Source organism: Nannospalax galili, unplaced genomic scaffold (genome assembly GCF_000622305.1).
Source record: "Nannospalax galili isolate Female #2095 unplaced genomic scaffold, S.galili_v1.0 scaffold377, whole genome shotgun sequence".
NCBI classification, from domain to species: Eukaryota; Metazoa; Chordata; class Mammalia; order Rodentia; family Spalacidae; genus Nannospalax; species Nannospalax galili.
The window spans coordinates 2,624,747-2,640,646 of record NW_008341187.1 but is presented as its reverse complement, the minus strand read 5'-3'; the positions used below and the strand labels follow the sequence as shown (position 1 = coordinate 2,640,646).

Sequence of the window (15,900 nt, the reverse complement as noted above, 5' to 3'; positions counted from 1 at the left end):
GTTTATCTTAGGTGTATCCAACGTAGTTTTGATTCTTTCTTTGGGATACTATTTTATATATTAATTTTATCATACTCAATAGATTAAGCCAATGCTAATTTCTTTATTTGAAGTGGCAGATATGTTTCAATTTTTGTCTTATTTTTACTCAGTTCATTTTAAAGTGCTTCATTAGGTGTTTCAAATCTACATTTCTTTTGTGTGCATGAGTGTATGTGGGTGTGCATGTCTGGTTCTGATAGGAAATTATTCATCATCACTTTGAAAGTTGATTTTATGTCTTGCCTTTAAACATATGTATTTTCAAGTGTAATATTTACAGAAAAGGACATAAACTGTGCAAGACGAGTGAATTTCAATAAAGTGAAAATACACATGTAGCTCTTACCCAGATAAGGAAATGGACTGCCACACATACCTGCAAGTTCCCTTCACATTCCTTCCCAGTAGCTATCACATTTTACTCAAATAAAACTGTGATTTTGACTTTTGAAACTAGAGAATCTTTGCCTTTAACTTATTTCTTAAATATTATAGGTTTTAATGTCTCTTTAATCAGAATTATATCTATTAGATTCATCCTTGCTAGTTGACATAGACCAGTTCTCTCCTTTATGATATTCACTTGTGCAACTATATCTTTTATTTATCTTTTTTACTTTTGTTGAACATTTGAGTTAAGTATAGTTTAACTGATGCTGTGAACATTCTTGTTCTTTTTGTTTAAAGTTTTATCCAATAAATCCATGTTGTGTCTAATTCCCACTGCACTATTGGTCATTAGAATCAAGAAGGAAGCCCAAATCTTATAACCATTGCCTGAAAGGGACAACACTTATTGGACTCTTACACAATAAAGCAATGATTCTATCAAGGTGTCTTAATATCAGACCCCTTTTTTACATGAGAATCTTTTACATCACCCCATGCATATAACAATATAAAATAGATACACAAACCAGGGTATATATATACCCTGATAATATGCTGATAATAAATCAGAAAGAAAATTATTTGAAGGCAATTCTTTGGTATACTATACACATAATTTACTGTTTTCTAAAGACAAAAGCAAATTTTCATATTACTAATAAACACAGAGTCATTGTCACATCAGTGTTTCTAAATGCTGAGCCATCTCTCCAGTTCTGTGTGATGTCGCTTTCATGATAAAATCTTTTTAATATCTTTTGAATTTAGATATTTTATACTATTAATTAAAAATATTTTATTTACTATTTTTACTTTTTGTGTGTGAGTGTATCGCCTGCATGTATGCAAGTGTACTTGTGTCATGCAATGCCTGTGGAGATTAGAAGAGGGTGTCAGATCCCCTGACAGTTGTTAGCCTCCTCACAGTTGTTAGCCACCATGTGAGTGCTGGGAATTGAACCTGGGTCTTCTGCAAGAGCAGAAGTGTGCTCTTAACTGCTGAGCCATCTCTCCAGACCAATTTTATACTAATTTTTGCACCTACCCCAGGAATAATACTGGAATTCGTTTTCAGATTTTTTCTCGTCTTTGTCTTGTTTGGATATTAAACTATAGTAGTCACATTAAATGAGTCAGATAATATTCACTTTAAAAATCTCTGGATGAGATTGTAGAAAATTGTGACTGTATGTTCTTTGAACCCTTGGAAAACCATCTGGCGAATCCATTACATTTTACTGTGTATATTTTAAACTGCTGAATTCATTTTTAATCAGACATACGATGACCCTGGTCATGTATTCCTTCTTGAGATAGGTTTGATAAATTCTTCTAGGAAATTGTTCTTGTCTGATTAGGGTTAAATCAAACTTTTCATAGTATTTCTAATTTTATTTTGAATTTCATATATATTCTAATTTATACTTTTATCCAAACACTACTCACTTGCACGTTCTTCTTTATCTGCACAAACAACTTTGGAGGGCTGGGTATCTTATCAATCATTTTCTTACTTCCTCTCCCCTCCAGCCTCCTCCCCGCTCATCTTCCTCCTCTTCCTTCTTCTTTTGAGATAAGGTCTCACTATATTGCTTCAACTGACTTCAAACTTGTGACCCTCATGCCTCAGTTTCCCAAGTACTGGGTATGCACCATGCTGGACTCTAGCTTTTTAAGTCCTATATTTAGTTCACTTGTTTTTAGCTTTCTTCTTTTTCTAATATAAGCATTTCTGATAATATTCTTCTAGAGTCACATATACTGATTTTCACTTAGTAGCTGTATTTAAATTCAATTAATACTATTTCAAGTTTATGATTTTCCTTCAACTTCAATTTACTTAGAAGTTTACATTTTTATTTTCCAAGCATTTAGAGGTAGATTAAAAAATCGTAATTTAAATATTTTGGGTTCAGTGAGCTGGGGAGATGGCTCAGCTGGTAAAGTGCTTGCTGTTCAATCAAGCATGAGGACGCAAGTTTGATCCCCAGAACCCACACAGAAAAAGACAATGCAGAGGGAGCAGAAACAGGAGGATCCCTGGGGCCAGTCTAGCCAACTCATGAGCACCCGATTTGGTAAGAGACCCTGACTCGAAAAATAAAGTGGAGAGTGATTGAGCAAGGAACCTTACATCAACTTCTGGCTTCCACATTCATATGCACCCCTGCAGGTGTATAGGCACATGAACACATGCACACACATAAACATACAATTATGGATTCAAGGTTATGGATTATACATTAATTTTTTAAATACTCTGAGAATTTATTAATTGAATGACTTTTCTTAAATTTCTATGTGTGCCATGAAACATGCTCACATGTTCTTTTTTGTTGAATATAAGATTTGTTAGATGAAGTATACTAGTTGTGCTATTTTTTTTCTTAATCTCTGTGAAGATTTGTCCCCTTGATCTAATAATTAAATGAAGTCTGATGGACTTCAAAGAGAAGATAACAGAGACTGATTTTCATAAATTTTCTTTATATCTTGAGGCTGTGTTATTCAATGTGTAAATTTCAAATTATTGTATCTTCTAGAAACACCGAGTCTTCTTATTCTTGATAATGACTTATATCTGAGAGTAAGTGGTATCTTATATTAAAATAACAACTTCCACTTCACTTTGACTGGTATTAGCTTCATTACTCATCTGATGTTTTTTTATCAGTATGTTTATATGTTGGGTGACTCTACTATAAATAAGATGTAACTACCAGTTTCCCTTTTTGAATTAGTAGAAAACCTATTTTAACCTGATGTATTAAGTTATAATTATTGAAAACTTGGATTTTCATTTTTCAATCTTATTTGTCTTCCTTTTTATTTTTCTGGACTGAGTACCAAACCCAGGGCTTTGCACATTCTGGGCACGTACTCTACCACTGCGCTACACCCCTGCTGTGTTCTTTAACTTTGTCAAATGCTTTCCCTACTTTCCTGCTTTCCATTTGATCCTTTAGGTGTTGATGACTTTTAAAAAAAGGTTTGGTTTTGTTTCTGCCATCTTTCTGAGAAGGATCTTTTATCACTTTCTATTATTTTTTATCTACTATTTTTTGTGTTTTTAGAATTTCTTATAGCATTGAGATAGACTTTCAAATCTAGTTTATTACAACTATTTGATAAAAGCAAAATTTCATCCATTTGTGAATGTTGTTAGCTTAGTATTCTGGTGTGTATGTGTGTGTGTGTGTGTGTGTGTGTGTGTGTGTGTATGTGTGTGTTTGTGTGTGTGTTGTGAATTCATCTCAATAGGTTTTGATCAACAATTATTGTATATATTTGGGGAACAGTGATGTTATGGTGCACATATACATTGTGATTGATTAAATGTTTAACTATCATATCATTTATCATTATATGTGAGAACTCTTTGAGCATTTTTGAAATACATTACTGGGAAGTCTACTCTCCATGTTGTACAATAGATCACTAGAATTGAACTGAACTTTGCATATTTGACTAATATTGCCTCTTTCTCCATCTGTTCCATGTATTTAATGAGTACTCACACGTCCCTAGATCCTGAAGCTGTGTTTAAATATTAGTTCCCAGTGACATGTTGTTAGTAGTCTAGGGATTTTCACTAATCTTACATGAGATTATATAATTTCTTTGGCTATGGCTCTTGTTTCATTGTGTTAGTCAGCTTCTGTGATATAATAAATTCTTGAGATAATTAACATACAGAGAAAAACATTGGCTTGTAGCTTTCGATATTTCAATCCGTGACTGGCTGGCTCCATTATTTGAGCCTGTGGTGGCATTTTATGATGTGAGCTAGGGAAAGAAAGAGGAGAAGGAGAGAGAGAGGGAGAGAAATAGACAGGGAGAGACAGAGAGAGAATATGTTCCCACAGTCGTCATCAACAGCCACACTTCAATGAATCTAAAACTTCCACTGTGTTCCAACGCTTCGTGTTTCCAGCAACCGTTCCATGGCCCAGGGACAAAGTCTGCGACTTTAAATTCATGCACCCCATGTGCTTTGTGACTTCATGTGCTTTCTGTCTTCATCCAGGGACTGGCCTCAAGCTTCCTCAGGCTGATGGGCACTGTGTTCACTCTCCTTTGGGATTTTGCAGATCTTCAAAGCTCCCAGCTCTGTGCTGGGACCTCAGTTTTGGCTTTCTGACTTCCAAGGTTCATGGAATCATCTTTCCCATCAGCAGATACTCTGGAGCTCATCTTGCTTTCTCTAGGGCCTCCTTCACAGAGGAGCCCTTTTCAAGCTGCTCTTGCAGTCTTGTGAGCTTATCATTTGGTGCTGATTTCTCACTATTTCTAGCCTCTGAGAATCACTTATTGTTTTTAAGTTGTATTTAATTCTTATTTCTGCATAACTATATTAAGGGTACTCATTATTTTTAATTTATTTGATCAGTTTATGAGAAACTTGAACAGCTTTTAAAAAATAGTTTACTTTTTACTTTTTTTTGAAACAGCGTCTCATTGTAGCCCCAGCTGACCTGGTGCTCACTATGTAGACCAGGCTAGCCTTGAATTCACAGAGATCTGCCTGCCTCCACCTCCTGAGTGCTAGGATTAAAGGTGTGTGCCACCATACACCTGGTTAAATATTTTACTTTTAAGAGAGTAAGAGGCTGCAGAGTGTGGGTCCTTGGTCCTAAACTCCACCCATCCAGGACTCAGGGACCATTTTGGAAGAGGGGGCAGAAAGCTTTTAAAAGCCACAGAGGAGGTGCATAACCATTTGGAAATAGAGTCCCGCAGGCTCCTGGGACCTTGCTCGTATGAACCTACAGCAATGGTGTCAACATGCACAAGATCCATGCAAACTCAGGCAGACAAAAACCCAGCACAGAACTGGGGAAATGGGCAATAGATCCCAGTCTTAGTTGAAGAATTATTGGCAGCTGATTACTGCTGGGTGAGGAAGAGCTGATCTTCTTAAAGGGAGGGACTCTAGATAGACCTCAGTGGATGAACTTGCACTGAGGGATGTCTAAGGACACTAACTTGACATGATATGCCTTAACACAAATGACAGACTGTATGAATTCCAGTGAGGGGGCATCTATGAGAGGATACCAGTGGAAATATATGGGGGGTATAAAGATGATTAAGATGTTCTGTATGAAATACACAAAAATTCAATTAAAAAACTTACAAAAAATTACTTTTAATGAAAAAAAATCATAAAAATAAATTCAAGATTTAGGATGAATTAGCAAGCCATATGGCTGTTGAACCCAACCCGGTAAGGGCATTTTCTCTCTTCAAATAGTAGAACCCAGAGATGAGAGGTCAGAGTAAGCTGCACTGGGTTTGTTAAGGGAATTCATTAGTGAAGTTACTAAACCATTGGATTCACTTTCAGAAACCCACAAGTTGGTGTGCTTTGACCTTTTGTTCAAGTCAGAAAAATAAATCCATTTTACAAAGAACTGAAAGAGATTCTGACAGCCTGGTTGTTATCTGAGAGCATAAGAAAGTGGCACTGGAAAATTGATCTTCTGAGAGACCTGACGATCTTCCTACAATGTGGAGACTATGAAATCATGTCTATGTCCTTCTTCCCCTTCCTCCCTGGTTCTTCCCTCCTTCTCTTCCTTCCTTCTTTCCTTCCTTCTTTCTTTTGTCCCTCCCTTCCAGTCTCCTATAAACCATTGAGAACGTAAAGTGATAGTCTTTGAAGTAACTGCTAAAAATTATCCCTCCTGCCTGATACCTCTCAATTGAGAGTTTCATGTCAGCCATCATGACTGCAACCCAAGAGCCCAGCTCCACAGTCAGTAGGATGCTGGACGTCACCACAACTCAGACACAACTCATTGACTCTCCTTTCATCTTCCAACCTTTCCCTCCTCATTGTGCTGCCCTCCTTCCTGTCTCCATGCATACAAACATGCTTCTTTTACATGTGACAGTGTTGACTGAGGCTGAGACTATAGACTACCTTCGTCCAAAAACATTTTCACTTCTACAGAATGCAGATGGCTTTTGCTGTAGTTCAGTGTACTCAAGCAATCCCCGGGTATTGTTACAAACAGATGCCATGAAAAGCTAGATGGCCATGGAAATTTTGGTGAAGAGTTTGGAGACTATTGAATGAGCTCACCTTGACTGTAGTGAAGTCAAGGTCTGCAGTTTCAAATTCCACTCAAACCTTGAAGAATCCAAGCTCCAAACTGAGTCAGCAGGAGCTGGACCTAGTGAAGATCCCATCTCCAACAACTCCCTGTAACACAAGGTGGATTGGGGCCCTGTGCAGCTGTTTCAGAATATGATTTTGAATTTGTCTTCTTGTGAAGCACTTGGGACACCTTTCTGAAGTGTTTAACAGTGAAGTGTTTCTGAGAAAAAATGACATAGAAATAGGCACTGCTATTTATAAAGTTACTCTATTTATAAAAGACTTGCTGCATAACATTTTGGGATGATGGTCAATAAGAATTCATATCTATTAAAGATAAGTCATTTGGATAAGCAATTTTCTGTTAGACAATCACCCTACTCCTCCATGACTCCACCTACTGATGTCAGGGGAGCAAACTGGCTTGTTTTAAGTCTCAGTTGCCTTGATTTCTTTGCTTTTACTCTCACAAATGACTTGTTAAACTAAGTTATCAAAATGAGACCAACTTCTATAGAAAATGTGATGTTTGTTTCCTAACAAGGACTTAGATAAACATAGAAACACAACAAAATTGTAAATATTTTACTATCAAATACACAGTGAATACCTTAAAAAGTACAAACATTTGTATATTGTCTACTTTTCATTATTTTAATAAAACATCTGAGGCAGGGCACTTTATAAAGAAAAGGAGTTTATTAGCTCACAGTTTTGGAGGTTCATGGGCCAAGTGCTGGCATTGGCTCAGCTCCAATAAGGAGATTCACACTGATGTTACATCATGTCAGGATGAAGATCACAATGCAACTGAAGGCAAGAGAGACTGGGTCTCCCAACCCCTCATGAAGGCACTGCCACGGTTGATTTCTCACTAAACTTCACATCTTAAAGGCTCTACATCACCTCTCCATGCTATTGCCAGGGGTCCAAGCTCCCAACTTTGGGGGAAACCCTGCATCTAAACCAGAACAATATTTATTTATTCAAATATTATCTGCTCTGATGAATACCAACAGTATTCAACTGTTTGCTCCTAGTGCCAGTGCCTTTCTTTTGGGGACTTTTTGTGATCTAGAGCCCTCCTTCCTCTGATCCTCACATGGATCATACCTTCTTTAAGATTATAGTGTAGGTGTTATCCTTTCCAAGTTGCCTCCTGATCATCCAGAGCTTTTCCCAGTCTTAAGCATATTGATCTTCACTCCTATCACATGTCTCTGAAAGCCCTCTACCCGACCGACATTACCACCTAGTGATTCCTTTGAACGGTCACTTCAATATTCTCTCTCTTTCCTATCATCTCATCTTCAGAGTTTTACTGGTTGCTACATTTTGTGAACTGCACATTTTGGGGTACTGGATCTTTTGTATTTCTAGAGATATTCCAAAGTTGGTTCTGGAAGGAGGTTAAGTTACTTTGATTCTTTTGTGTTTTGTTTTTAGGTCTGCAAGGAGGATCAGATGATAATTTAACCTAGGTTTTTAAAAATATTAATTTTTATTTTTATTTTATGTGTATGCATGTATTGCCTGCATGTAGGTAAGTGCACCTGTGTCGTGCAATGCCCAAGGACAGAAGAGACTGTCGGATCCCCTGGAACTGGAGTTACAGATAGTTGTTAGCTGCCATGTGCATGCTTGGATTTGAACCCTGGTCTTCTGGAAGAACAGTCAGTGTTCTTAACCGCTGAGACATCTCTCCAGCCCTTAACCTAGTTTTAAATCTTCCCCAGGACTGAGGGAAGACCCTTCTTAGTACATTAACCAAATCCCCATGAAATATGAAGATTCCTACTCTGCATACTGAGAATACTTACTGTTCCTGGTGCTCTAGTCTGTGATGCCCAGGCACTAAGCCTTCACATTCTTTTGGTTGACTATTTTCTTACTTTAAATACATTTAATATTCAAGTAAGCACAGTTCTGAAGGAAGATGTATTCCAGACTTCTCTCTCTGTAGCTCTGTCTTCTCCAGAACTTTGTGTTGAGATGTGTGACCAGGTTCATTTGGTCAGACTTGCAGCTCATCTTAGCAAATCCTCTGGGTTGTAGCTGAGTTTCTGTTCCAGTCACTTCTATTGCTGTGGTAAAAACACTGACCAAAACCAACTTGGGGGAAAAAGGGTTTATTTGGCTTATAGCTCACAGGCTGTCATCAAAGAAAGCCAAAGCAAGAACTCAGGGCAGTAACTGGAACACAGATCATGGAGGATGCTGCTTCCTGGCTTGTTCCTCTGATCTGTGTTCAGCCTGCTTTCTTATACAAGCCAGGACCACCTGCACAGGGGTAGCACTGCCCACAGTGAATTAGGCCATCACATATCACTCAACAACCAAGAAAATGCCTCACAGACATGTCCACAGATCACTTCAATGGAGGAAATGCCTCAATTTTTCAATTGAGGTTTCTGACACACAGGTGTGTCAAGTTGACACCTGACGCTATCCAGCACAATTGACCCCTAGTCAACTTGACACACAAACACATCACTATTAAACCAAAACCTTTCTGTTTTTTATCCCCAAGATCTCATATTAATATTACTACATAAACAGTACAACTTTTAAAGTACCACAGTCCTTAAAAATTCAAACACTTTAAAAGCTCAATGTCTCTTTAAAATAATCCAAGGCATCCCAACTGTGGGCACCTATAAAATCCAGCATAAGTTACATACTGTCTTATTTCAAGAGGGAAGAATCGGGCACACACTTATGTAAACCAAAGTCCAGAAATGTAGCTCAATTTTGGGCATCTGGAATTCACTCACAATCTTCTAGTCTCCAAAGGGATTGGGTAGCTCTATTTCTCTAGCTTTGACAGCTTGCCTTATAGGTACAGGCTGGCTCCATTCCACACCTGCCACTGCCCTTGGTGGTTGTCCCATGGTACTGGCATCTCCAACATGCATGGGTCTCCACTGAAACTGAGGCTGTACCTTCACCAATGGACTCTCCTGGCCTCTCAGGTGCAAAGCTTCAGATTCTCTCCGTGACTTCTTCAATCCTGGGGGTCTTCACTGCAACTGAGACCCCACCTTCACCAATGGCCTTTCCTGGCATCTCACAATGCCAAACTTCAGCTGTTCAACATGACCCTTTCTCTTCATGCCTTTAAAACCAGAACCTGCAGGAAATCCTTACACATTACCAAGTCCTGTTTCCAGCTTGAGATGGAACCTCAGACACCTTCTGGACCACAGCTTCTATGTGCTGACCCTGAGGAGATATTTGCCAGAAGATTTCACCTCAATAGTGCTGGTCTCTTCTTAAGCACAGCTGATTTTTCAACCCTAACTGAGCAGAAACCATAGATTCTCAATTCAAAATATCACACAAACAGGTCTAATAGTCTTTGCTTCCCTTGTAACATCACAAGCCAGTCCTCTATCATCCACATTTCTCTTCAGAGTAGCTATTGCAAGCTCCACAATATCAGTCACTAAACTCTGAGCACTCGATGGCTTTTCTAGCCCCAAGTTCCAACCACTTCTACAACCCTCCTAAAAACAACATGGTCAGGTCTGTCACAGCAATACCCCATGATCCTGGTACCAACTTCTATCCTAGTTACTTTCTATTGCTGTGGTAAAAACACTGACCAAAACAAATTTGGGGAAGAAAGAATTTATTTGGCTTAAAGCTCACAGTCCATCAAGTGATACCAAGGAAGGAACTTAGGGCAGGAACCTGGAGAACAGACCATGGAGGTGTGCTGCTTACTGGCTTGCTCCTCTAGTCTGTAATTCAGCTGCTGCCTCCAGCTTTCTATCCTGACTTCCCTCAGTGATGAACTGTGAGCTGGGAGATGTAAGATAAAATAAACCCCAAGTTGGTTTGGTCAGTGTTTTTCTTTTTTTTTTTTTTTTTGTTTTGTTTTGTTTGGTCTTTTTGAGACAGGGTCTCCCTTTAGTCCCAGCTGGCCTGGATTCGCTATAGGGACCAGGCTGGCCTCGAGCTCACAGAGATCTGCCTGCCTCTGCCTCCTGAGTGCTGAGATTAAAGGTGTGCCAGTGTTTTTTATCACAGCACTAGAAAGTACACTAGGACAGTTTCTCATCCCCTCATCTTCTTATGTCATGGTTTGGAGGCCTTAGGCAGTAAACACAAAAAGTATATGTCCCATCTCATTTGTAAATGAATGAATTCATTAGTGAATGTATTTATTTTGATAAATATCCAGTCTAAATGGTGATTTCAAAACACCCACTGCCTCATTGTCATGAAATTTCTCATAATTTTCATTACCTGACCCAAGTTACATGTTGTACATTTCCTCAGCCTTTATGAATATACTTCATATAGTAAATTAGAGAATCTTAGAACAGCTTACACGTGTTGTGTGTGTGTGTGTGTGCAGGTGAAAATATGTGTGTGTGTGTGCATATGTGTGTGTGTGTGGAGGCCAGGCTGGAGGATTTTTTGAGACAGTCTTTCATTGGCCTGGCACTCCCTACCTAGGCTAGGCTGGCTAGCCAGCAAGCCCCTGGGATTCGCTTGTCTCCCCAGTGCTGAGATTATAAGCATGAATCATCACACCTGGCTAGTTTTTCCATGGTTTCTAGGGAATCACACTTTTCTGATTGAGCTCTCTCTCTCCCCACTCCTACGTGTGTGTTTTCGAAGATATTGTTTTATCTTGTTCTTTCCCTGATCGTACAACAATTTCCAGACTATTTTAAATGAGCTGTAGTTTTTTATTAGGAATACATAATTTCTTTAATTCATTAACACTTTAAAGAAAAATTGGTTTGGCAAATTTGTAATTAATTTTAACAGAATATAAATGCACTTTCTAAACTTTTTGCACATATAAGAACATTAATATCTTTTATAATTTCAATTTTTTTTATTATCCACGTATTGCAAAAGCATATGCATGCAACTTTGTGCTAAACCATTAGTGGAGGTAGTAGAATTAATATTTTTTTATTACTAATATCAGAATTTGTTAGGTAAAAGAAATTTTATAGTTAAGTTTTTAATGTGAAGTTTTATTGGGAGGAGAATAATGGTTCGGTGGAAAGAGAACAGGTTTATGAAGTCTTGTTGGATAAAACATACTCAGAATGCAATTAGTAAAGTGCTTGCGTACAAGCATGAGTATGTGAGTTCAATACCCAGCACCCATGTAAAAAAAAAAGTCACAGTAGCAAGATCTTGTAACCCCAGCACAGGGGAGGTTAGACAGGGGGATCCCCAGAGCTTGTTGGCCAGACAGCAGCACAAAATTGATGAGCTCCAGGTTCAAGAAGAGACCCTGTTTCAAAAACGATTAGTTGGGGAAAAATTGAGGAAGATATTCAATTTCAGCCTCTGGCCTCCATGAGCATGTGTGCACACATGCACAGACATGATCATGTACACATACATACATATACATACACACATATATATGTAAAGAACACTAAGGGGGGCGGTCAAGAAATGAGTTCTTGTATGTTAGTGAGGTCCTCCACAGTCTGAAGACTTATCTCCAGATTCCAGTTGGGAAAAGAACTCATAATTGGCAGGCAGATGGGACAGCAGAACCTGCCAGAGGGTTAAAATGTGACTTACAGAGTCCAGGGATGTTTGAGGTGAGGGTCACCACCCAGCACAGTAGAATTCACTCCTGACCCTTGTAGGGTGACCAGATGACAGCTGCTCACCTCAGGTCAAGCACGTCCATACAACCATCTAAGAAAGATTCTGGACCTGGCATCAGGCAAGTTGCTGGCTCCCTATTAAAGTGTACTTTACAAATAATTCACAAAAGAATATCCTCACCCTAAATCCCAATACAATAAAATAGAAAAATGACCTTTAAAATTCTCTATAAATGCACTTCACAAGGAATACATCAATGAATTAATGTAAAGTACAAAAATGAAGAGTTGTCTTACCAATGTTTCTTGGAAGCTTTGTTTTTGTTATAATTCCTTACACATTACCTGTGATAGATTTAAGATCCCATGTAAAATTTCAACAATTCACCATTTAAATGATGCCCACTCAAGAATCCTACTGGAATGGTCTCTCTGTCACATCCTGGATCTTCTGTATTTTATGATCTCTTGAACTTATCACCAACTGTAACTTTAAGGAGGGGAGCCATCTTCTGTGAGGGCAAAAGACATCGACCAGTGATAAAAAGGATGTAAACCTTGTAACTTTTTAGCTGGTCTGTATTCACAAAATAATCTTTATTCCCAAGATATGGAGGTCAAACTTTTTCCTACTTCTGGAATTAACGTATAATATTTGATTTTTCAAAATGAAGTATAATGAAAGAAGGAAATAGGAAGGAAGAGAGGGAGGGAGAGAGGGAGGGAGGGAAAAAAGGGAGGGAGGGAAGAAGGGGGAAGGAGGGAGGGAAAGGCAAGTCAGATATACATTTTTCATTTCCTAAGCTGTTTAAAATTATAAGATTATGAAATTCTTAAACAGACTACAAGCAAAAGCAACCTCATAATATTAAGCTTTGAAGAGAAACAAATTTTAAATCTAACCTTTGTGTCAAAAAGCACTTCTCTTCCTCAAGCTATAAGCTGTTTAGATTTCAAATATGAACTCGAGGCAGAATTCTAAAAGGCCTAACTGGCTTTGTTTTGGCCATCCTTTGGAATATGACATGAACTAGCTCATCTTTAAACTGTTGTAGATGTAGTTAAGATGTAACTATATACGAATTTAAATATGTTCACATTTTCCCTCCTCATGGTTCATATTTCTTTTCAACTGACAAATTTGTATTTAAAGTTATGACTTCTTAGTAGATTGAGCAAAAGGAAAGATCAGTAAGTCAATCTGTTGAGGTCATTTGACTAGATCTCATATTCAGTGATGGTAAATGGAGCACTCAGCAGTGCTGGTCAGTTACTCTGCTGGAGGAGGGAGGAATGTCCTTGTGAGTAGCAGACTGACAACACTCTTGAGACTAACCCAGGGTCCTCTGACTCACCATTTCTGTGTTTAGACTCTTTTGCCTACCCACCTCAACCCACACTTCTCTTAATCCAGCTGTACTGTGTCCAAATTTCTTCAATGCGTCATGCCCTTTCTAATTTGTTAACTATCAGTAACCATTCATACCAGTCCTTCCTCTTCTCATCACCTAACTAATGCTGACTCCTCATTCTTACTGAAGTCCCCATATGTAATAAACATAAAATTCCAAAACCTTCCCTCACTGTGGTACTGGCCACCTTTAAAAAACATATATTTAATTGAATTTTTGTGCATTTCATACAAAACATCCTAATTGTCTTTATACATCCTCCCCCATTCCAACCCCTGTAGCCCCCCCCACTGGATTTCATGCATTTTGCCTTTTTTTTTTTTTGGCTTGGGAGGACTGACAGTGAATACTGCAGCCCCGGTTTATTTCAGTTCCACCTTTTTATACAGAAGAACTCAATTAGTTTACAACTGCTGTATTTCCCTACCTGTATCTGAGGGCAAGGCTTCCTTGATCTTTTTGTTTACCACTATTGCCTCAAGGTCAGGTATTGTGAGGCTCTCCAGAAACACCTTCCTCCTGAATGAGCAGGTTAAGTACTGGTTTGCATGACACAAATTCAGTAAACAAGGCTGCCATGATCATGTTATATCCAGGAGAGAAGGACCATGCCTGTCTTTGGTTGTCTTCTGCTAGAGCAAAGCCTTACCTGTCATTGGCACACAGCTTCCATCAGCTACGCACTATCTTGGGTTGACTTTCTCCCAGAAGATCTTACCCATCTTTGACTGCTGGCCTCTGTTAGGGGAGGGAGCGCAATCTCATATCATGCACAGCTGCCTTGACTTGCCACAGGCATAAACAACTTTACTGCCACCAGATGAAAACAAAGACAGGAGGAAAAGCATGCAAGGAGGCTCTCAGCCTTTTTAGAATACCTGCCGCTGCTTACAGGGTGGAAATGTGGAGAAAAATTTTGTTTTTGTTTTTGTTTTTTTTCTCTTATCTCTTGGCAATAACACGTTGACATTGGTACAATTATGTTAAGGCCTATCATGTCAAATTTGTGTACCCTCATGTCCCTCAGTGCAAGTTAATCCTCTGACATCTAGTCAGCCTATCTATAGTCTCTCCCTTAAAGAAGATCAACTCTCCATCACCCAGCAGAAAGCAGCTGAAAATAGTTCTTCGGCTGAAGTTGGGGTCTGCTGCCCATTTCCGCAGTTCGGCTGGGTTTTTATCTGATTGAGTTTGCATGGGTCTTGTGCATGTTGTCACCATTGTAGTAAGTTCATATGAGCAAGTTCCAGAGGCCTAGAAGACTCTGTTTCCTTATGATTGTGCACCGACTCTGGCTCTTACAATCTTTCTGCCCCCTCTTTGACCACTTCTTTATTATTTTATTTATTTTTATGTGTATGAATGTATTGCCTGTATGTGTGTAAGTGCATCCTTGTTGTACAATGCCTGCAGAGGTCAGAAGAGGGTGTCGGATCCCCTGGAACAGTAGTTAGAGAGGTTGTTAGCTGTCATGTGGATGCTGGGAATTGAACCTGGGTCTTCTGCAAGAGCAGTCAGTGCTCTCAACTGCTGTGTCATCTCTTCAGCCCCATTGATCAGATTTCTTTTAGGGGACTTTTTTTTGCTACTATGGCAGGTTTAGAAAGATATTAGCATTCTCTGGTCTGGCCGGTCAGTTATACTGTGACTTAACGTCTGTCAAATTCTGGATCATATTGTTACTCTACTTTCTATGACTCTAGACCTGTTGAAAATGCAGCTCATATGTGGATCACTGTGAAAACTTTAGAGACTAATTGCACCAATTAGCTCAGATAAGTAAAGAATACATTTTCCCAATTGAGCTCTGGTAACAAGGCATGAGTTATGGTTAGTCAAATGTATTTAGCCCAGTTCCCTGTTCTGTGAAAAGCAAACAAGTCATTTTTCCATGGCGGAACTTGCATCATTATGCTCTACTAACTGCAGGGGACCACTCTGTGTGCTGTTGTCTAGAGATAAATCTACTCCCTGGCCAAGATGATCTTAACACTCCTCTCAGTTTCACTAGACCTCCTGATGGTAAGCACTGACTTCCTTTGGCTATGTACATTTACTTTGGTAACCCTGCAGTTCTAAGTTCTTTCATTGCCCCTTTGAGATGTAGCTCTCTCACAGCTTCCCACTTTTATAACCTTGGAATCTTTCTCTAGAGTATGGGAGCCATCCCTTTGAAATGTATTCCAAATTCTTGACTCCTAGTTTGGGAAACTATGTGACAATGTGTTTATAAGTGGCATGAAATGCACCCAGGGGACCTAATCACACTGCCTAACCTCCCCACTACTTCCCCAAAGTACTTTTCTGTTAGCTTTCCTTGGTACTTAAAAACCCTTTGCCTTTGTTTCAGCACAGTTGAATG

General features: G+C 38.9%; 1 protein-coding gene across 1 annotated transcript in view; it reads left to right on the top strand.

The window, feature by feature from the left end:
* The window catches only part of Grm1 (glutamate metabotropic receptor 1), a 398,699-nt gene that overhangs the window by 277,509 nt on the left and 105,290 nt on the right, over positions 1 to 15,900 (top strand). The gene's annotated exons all lie outside the window — the stretch shown is intronic.